Below are 8417 nucleotides of genomic sequence, written 5' to 3' on the forward strand. Positions count from 1 at the left end.
TACAATCCTCCCTATTGCCTGCTAATGCAGTTATGGGAAAGCAGCTTTTTTAAACTTCAGTGATTTGGGGAGGTAATTTCTGTTGAGTTCAACAGGTGGGAAACTTCAGAAATAATATCAGTTAATCGGCAAAAAGAACGCTACTTAAATATTATCAATAAGCTAATTGTTTTGCTATTTTCTTTGGTAATCTTTTACGTTTGTGGTAATGAAATAAACTTTCAGAAATGCGTCTTTGTGACAACAGCCTGAGTAGAGTAGGCAGAGCTTTTTGCTTGTTTTGGCTCACATATTACACTTGTGTAACACAGTGTGAAAAAGCACACATTAACAGTTAAGTTTTTTTTTTTTTTTTTTTTTTTTAGCTCAAGTCCATGATGTAGATTTTATAAACGGGGATTTTGTCTGTTATAAAAGGCATGTATTAGTGGATTAGGCAAGTCCGGATTTTTCTAGAATGGATGTGCAGCACTTCCTAAAAAAACATGCCCGTGTTTCCTAAGGAACTTTGCAATAGTTGTTTACACTGAAGCCCCAAACCCGTACCCATGTATATGACTGGTTGGTAATTCCGTGGTGCATACAAATGCAATACATACAACCTGCCAAGCTTACTTCTCCACGCTCTCCAGAAAGAAAACATTCCACAAGTGCAATACGTGGGCCATTCATTTACCACGAAACAATCTCCTTTAAAACTAGCAGCACTTTATGTCGGAGCTCGCACAGAGGTGAGGCTGCATTTTACAGGTTAGCAGAGCAGAGTACCTAGACATTTTTGCACCACCCAAAAAAAGCTTTTCAGAACTGAACTTTAAATTCTCAGTGGGAATTCCTTCCCTCGTAGATTTGCTCTGCCAGATGAGGCAAAATTTTCTCTTCTCTTGTTTTTCTCCCTCTTTGATTTGGGTTTGTTATTGAAAAACTAAACAGAATTGAGACCATATGTAGACAGAGTCATCGCAGCCAGGATGAAACCTGAGGATATGGTATCATGATGCAGCACAGGCTGTGAATTTCTTTCTATTCCGAGATCAATTCCTCAAACATTATTTGTTTTCTATTGCTACGTCAATAATACTTTAAAATGTGTCATATGTGCTACTTTTCACAGATTTACTGTAATATTGCTTGGGAATTAAGTTACAAGAAACTGCAAAGAACGAGGAGAAAAAGCAAAAGGGATGAAAAGAAGAAGCCTTTTCTGACAAAAAAAAAAAAAAGAAAAAAGAAAAAAAGAACTAAAAAAGAATGATAAACACTGCCACGGAATGAGGTTCCCTTACCTGTAATGTGCTAACAATAAAGAGGTTTATAGCACTGCAGATTGCTGTTCCCTTGGAAACAAATCAGTTCAAAAAGACCGCAAAGATTTAACATCGCTATTAAAACTGAAATATACTGAAAATATTTTCATTTGAATCTCTTAGGGTCCAATCCTGCAGGCCCCTTTTGTGTATCACTTTGAATTAAATCATGTGAAAAAAAGACAGATGGATCTTTATCTAAAGTCTGAAAGTGGAGGAGACAACAATATTTACAACTCTTCTTCGTCTTGTGTTCTGATTTGAATATTAGTCTTCAAATCATGTCACACCGAGCTTTCACTTCTTTCAGCAACATAGGATCCCATTTGGAATTTTCTTAGTTCACAAGTGTCTGTCTGCTTACGCTAACACATGGAAATTAATCACTAGTGGAATAAAACCTCAGCTGTGGGCAGACAGGCCAATGATAACAGAAATTTTGACATTGTGGCAGAAGAAGATCCAAAGTTTTAACCCTTCACAGTCTGAGGTGTCAGCTCATTACAACAAAAGAAGTAGATTTTTTTTTTGCTAAATATGAGTCCTAAATGCCCCAAACATATTGAAATACTCACTCTGCAGTAAATCAGAAACAAGAGCAGAGCAGTCAGCGACGTTACTGCAGCCCGACTGAGAATGCCTGAAATGAGGTTTCTGCAGGAAGACTGCCTTCCAGGAGACCATGCAGATCTTCACTGACTGATGTTTTAAATTCTCTGACTAAACCTTTTAATTATGAAGAATCAAATGTCCCACTAAGCTGCACTTCTCTTGTGACTTAACTCGGTTACTAAAATAACAAAATGAACCCACAGAAATTTTAACTAAAGACAGTATTCCTGTGCACGATCCAACACAACACTCCAAAACAGCCAAGATCCCCAAAACACTAAAAACCAGCATCATTCATTGTAACCCACCCTGGCTGCAACTCCTTTGCTACCTTCACAATTGTGCAGGTGGCACGTTACTCACAAGAGTCGCATTTTCCTGACTGCTTCTAAATTGTGCAGCCCTGGACTACAGTACTGGCTACCTTGAGGCTGCAGGTAAGGCTGCTACCCTCCACTTCCAAAAGATTCAGGGGATGTGGTAAGTATTGTACAGCCTTCAAATTGTTCAGGGCAGAGTGCAGCTCCTGAAGGCTCAAACGGAAGGATCTTACATTCATTGTGTTTAAACTTTATGCATACAGACTGAAAAAAATACACTATTTAGTCTAAAAACAACTTTGCACATTTGAATATGTGGCGCCAAGGATCAGCTAGACCCTTCTAAATTCTGCTATCTACACTCATACTATCAGCACCTTGTTTTTAAGACACATTTTTACATGTTACAAAATAACTTGTATTTCCTATTTACAGTTTTTCTCTTTGCCTGCATTCTCTCAGCTACTTCTAATGAAGGTTATGGGAAAATAAAAATTACTAGATTGCTCTTCAAGATGAATGCAAACCTGCACTTTCAGGACTCGTACCACGTAATATGGAACACATCCGTGAAGACAATATAGTGAGAACAACTTTTGAGGAGTAGTAATGTCTTTTGAGGAGTAGTAATGTCTTTTGCAACACAACATCAATTGTCAACTACAGCTATCTCCATGCTCAAGGGAATTACAACCTCTCTGTAATGCGTACATTTGCACTACCTTATTCATTCACTTCATGCCCTATGATCAGAGGAGACCCACAATGATGTTTCAGAAATACAACAGCACAAAATTATTGTTTGAGGAATCTAAATATCTGCTTATCGCTTCAGTTCCGACCCTTGTGGATAGTGTTAGAAACTAAGAAAAACTCAAACATCAGAATCCAATCCTGAGTACTCAGAAGAACAGAATGTAAATATGTCTATAATATTTTATTTTGAAAGCTCTATTTCTGACTAACTCGTGAAGTATGTAGAATTTTATTGCTGTGAACTTACTGACAGTTCATAGAGTTGTCTCAATGGAAACAAAGACACTAAAATTGTCATTTTGCCTACACTATATTTGTAATATCACATTGTACAGTTGAGGGGAAAAGACATACAGCTTTCCATCATAAAATATTTGGGTTTGCAACAGATTTCAAACTAGCTGCCTCTTGTTTGAACCCAAAGTAGAGCTTATTTACACAATCATACGTCTCTTTTCTCAGCATGTGTCAGTTAGTTCCTTCTCTAAAACTGCCTTGCTTGCAAAACCTGCAGTACCTTGGTTATGACATGCCACTGAATTTGTATGTGACTCATAAAATGCCAGTGTGATGTGCCTTTTATTGAAATTCTTCAGGCTCATTAGTCTGTTTGGATAACAAAGAATGTCATAGCTTGTATTTAAATGTTCAGTTTCACTACAAATCCAGTTCTCCCTTAAAATATTTGACATCTTGAATATATTTGGTTCACAGAGCTGGATTGTTCACAGAGCTTGATTGTTCGTGACCAAGAATCATCCAGGGTTTGTTCTTGCTTTTTCTTCTACTATGAATGGAATGGAATGGAATGGGATTTCCTTGCAGTTTTCATGATCAACGAAGGCAGCAGACTGTCATTTCAGACAAAAGTTTGCTCCTTGAGACATTTGCCAACAAACTGGCTAACAAAGTTCTTGAATAGTGTTTGACAACTTTTAAGACCGTCTCTGAATAAATATTGCTAAGCGTAATTATAGTTCCTGTGACCCAGACAACCCAATTTGTTAAGTCTGCCCATATCTCATAATTGGAAGGCCCCGTTAGTAGACATCACTTAATTAGGCAGCTTATCTCTTTAGAAAGTAACTGCCAACACTTAAAACGTGTGCCTTTTCCAACTCATTTCCACTCACAACTCCACATGAACGCTTTAAGGTAAAAAATTGCGTTTATTCAAAAATAGAGCAGAAAGGTAGCTAATGTAGCTCGACAGAACAGAATTAGCAGACTCTGAGGTGGGACTGTCTGGGTTTGGCAGCCTCCTGACAGCCCCGAGTAAGACGTTAAAGCGATCAACACCTGACATCTGTTAGCAAGGAGGCATTCTGAGGTAAAGAGCAACTAAATCTGAAGAAATCAGGTACTTAGACCAGTTTAACTTTTTCATGAGGTGATATCCTTCCTGACACTGTAATCTTTCTTCCTGGAGTGACACAAGATTTAAATAAAAGAAAACAACCTGTAGTCTGTCTGTCCTTCTCTCCCTCATTCTCCCGCATATACAGGAATTATTTCTTAGGTGAAGAACAACAAAAAAACAATTTATCCCAGTTTAAAAAGGAATTAAAATAATTTAAGCACTAAATTTGTGCTAATAGCTAAACGACTGTGGTTCTTAAAATAAACTCCTTCAACGCTGCTCTGATATGAACAAAAAAAATGCTATCTGAAAGAAAATGGTCAATTCTTCTGTCTAGTGAGGCCAATAATGTTTATGACAAAGAGTTCCATTTATTTGAGTTCTTAATGTCAACTTACTCAAGCTTTGGGGGACAGTTAATAATAAGAAAGAAGAAAAGGCAAAGAAAATAGTCACAGGTAAGAGATGAAAACCATGAGGACAGCAAATGAGTGCTTTACTTTGTCTTTGCATTTTTGATGTATCAAGTAAATGCACTATTCAAAAAGTTCAGGTTCAAAAAAAGATTTTTGATCAGCTTATCAAGACCATAAACAGAGAGAAAGAAATAAATATTTAAAGGGCTATAGGAATGGAAATGATTTTACGTTAGATATCACACATAAAACCCCAGTAAGTACTCATCACATTGTCATCAGGGCTCTTCACAAAGCTACTAAATCATATATAGAGAGAAATAATAAAAATCACAATTATCTGTGCTGCAAAATAAAATTAAATTCAATTAAGTGAAAAAAGTAACAAGAAAACATCCTCCACATAATAATGCTTTTACCAATGGCCAAATCCCTGACCATAAACAAAGACGTAATGGCCTTTTTTTTTTTTTTCCCCCTTTTAATACAGTTTGCTGTGCTCTGCATAGGAATACCAATTACCTTTACACCTTTTTTCTTCTTTTTGATACTCCTGGGAACTTGACAGGACTTGAAAGTTTGCTTTTGTATGGCCTGGCTGTAAAATTGTGCTAGTCCAAGCTGAAGCGTATCGACATTGTAAAAGCTGCTGTCCATTCCTCTGGATATCATCGTTTTTGGAGTGTCTTTTCCTACAGAAATGATTTTCCGCTATGCCCACAATGTTCCATTTCTGGTTTCTGTCTGGAAGGTGAATCGATCTGTCCCATGACAAGAGGCCACTTTCTGGATGCTTGGCAAATACTGCAGGGCTACAAACTGTTGGCATTGCCAGAATCCTGCTCAGGTGTGGAGTTTTGGAAATCAAGTGTTTCCCCATCTCTCCTGGTACCGCGGTATTCCCATGCAGCTCCACTTGCCTGCACTGGTACGATGCCGAGCCCTTCAGCCATGCCCATTCAGCCACCATAGTTCCCCTTCGGTACAATTAAATATAAAATGTTCCCATCTGTGAAGCCTAAACAAGTAGGCAGCTCTACGTGGCCAGGCTAACACTAGATGTAACTTTCACAACTTCGCAACTAGGACACGGGCCCCCGGGCAAGTTACCACCAATTTATTGCCTTGCTCATATGATCATTTGAGGTCTTGTAGGTCGAGGCTGGTCGTGAACAATTTTCAGATACTTAAAACACAAAACATCAAGGATTCAGCCTTGTTTGACTTTGCTCTTATCGTAGGCTGACCTGAGGGACACTCTGTTACCTAAGGGTGACACTCTTATGTGGGCATGCTTAGCAGTTCCGCTTTTGCTACCTACTGCCTTTCCCTGGCTGTGGTCACAGCCGAGCATCAGGCACCGACTTTACCCCAGGAGTTCTGGCAAGTGGGTCCAGGGTTGGTAAGAAACAGCACTAAAGCAGCACGATTTGATCTGGTTAGTCCCAATACTTTGGTAAATTGATTTATTCCTCTGTATAAGAGAAACAGAGATAGCACTAGTGGATTTATCTATAAAGCTAAATATAGCCCATTTTCTATTTTTGGTAGTAAAACCAAATGCTATGGAAATGACACCTCAGAGGTTGCATTCTACATTTAAGGAAATAGTTTATTTTATATTATATGCATCAAAATTCAACTACAAAATTAGTTTTCTAACTTGCATATAGAAAATAGCAAATTCCAGTCTTTTGATGACTGCTATCTACTGTGGTTTTAATCATAGTAGGATTGTGTTATTTTAATGGACCAAAGAGTTAATTTCACATACTTTTCACTTTGTAAAGTTATTCAGATTTATATTAGCAAGTAAATGCATGCTAAGTCAGTTATTTCCTGAGAAAAATGTTTAAAAATAACTTTGGATATCAATTACCAGATCTAACATATTATTGGTATTTCTGAACGTTTTATCTTAAGAGCTCTATTAAGGGGAACATTGCTAATATAGGACATAATTCACAAGATTTAATTATGGTTATTATTAAATACTGGTATCCTGTGTTAATCCCTGCTTATATATTTATGAGCTTTCCTCAGTATCTTCATTAATTTAAATGTAAATTCATCCTTCTTTTTTTTTTTTTCTTCCTCCTGCTGGGAGTGTAAGCTCACCTGATATTTTAAGTTTAGTGTCCATTCCTTCCACCCACTGTACCTGGGTTGGACAACCACAGCATGAATGTGTCTGAGATACTATCTGGCATCACAGACTTCGGTGCATAGGACCAGTTCGGATCACTACAGAATTTGACCTTACCTACTTATTCCTGGCTCTGCAGATCTGATCAAACTTCTTTTCAAACTTCTTTTTCTTAGTAAAATTAAGGGCTGACTCTAAATGCAGGCAATATGGGAAGAGAATATCACTTGTAGGAGGATAACCAGATTTAAAATAGAATAGTGAAAGTAACACTGAAAAGTATTAGGCATCTAAAAAAAATTTAAACAGAATATTTTTTTTTCATGGTTGTATCATTTTTATGTCTTCTAGACTTCATAAAAAGCTCAGACTTGGAGGGAAATATTGGATTGTTCCAGTAAGACCCTCTGGGAGCTGCACAGAACTTCCCTTAAGATGTGAACCTAACTCAGCCACCTCACTCTTCTTGGCAAGGACAGAACCATGCACTGTAACCCACCCTGCCACCAGGCGCTGGGTAACCTCAGATGATGTATCCTTCAGCACAAGGCTACTCTCCTCCTTCTTGTTCTCCATCACATTCTAGTTATCTCCCTGCATGAATAAAACATTTTTTTTTTTAAGTCTGGAAGAGTGTGCAATATATATATTATATGACATATATATACATATATGACATATATATACATATATGACATATATACATATATACATATATGACATATATACATATATGACAGTACTATCATTCACTCGTAAATAGATATTTCTATGCTTTGTCAGTTTCTTGAAAAGACCACTGATCCCATATAATCCTCTGCCTTGTTAAAAAAAAAAAAAAAATCAGTTATATCCATTACTCATTTCTTGCATTAGTACTGGAAACAAGATCAGCAATTCATAATCAAGGCTGTTCAATCTCGTTAGGGAAAAATTCCCACATCCTTTTCCGCACTTTACCTTTGTTATTAAAGGCCATCTTTGCTGTCTTCTAGCTCGTATTATGAGGCTTTGTGCTACCTTTGATTTTAATTAGAAGACACACACTCACCACAACAGTAAAGCTTTCCTTCCCTAAGGGTTCAAAGAGAATGTCACAAGGCTTACAAATTTTTAACTATACCAAAGAACCCTAAAGCCCTCCTTAACTTAAAAAAAAACCCACAAAATTAAAAGATTTTCTGATTACTGTGTTTGCAAACACCCTTTAGTTCCCTCTGAAATGTGTCTATTTTGTCTCCTATGTTGGCTAGTCTATTTAATTTTACAAGCCTCTGTTTTATTTCCCAAATTCTCTTCAGTCACCAGGAATGTTTTACATAAGCAGTAAGGAGCTAGCACTGAGGGATCTCAGATTTTGTCTTTTCCACCACTTCTGTGGTGCAACAGATAAGCATAACCTAAGAATTACCACTCAGCTTATTAAAAAGTTAAACTACAGTTTCACTACAGGACTACCTTATTTATTCTACTACGTTTCTTTCCGCATATCTTGCTTGG

Source organism: Netta rufina (assembly GCF_964035555.1).
Source record: "Netta rufina genome assembly, chromosome: 2".
NCBI classification, from domain to species: domain Eukaryota; kingdom Metazoa; phylum Chordata; class Aves; order Anseriformes; family Anatidae; genus Netta; species Netta rufina.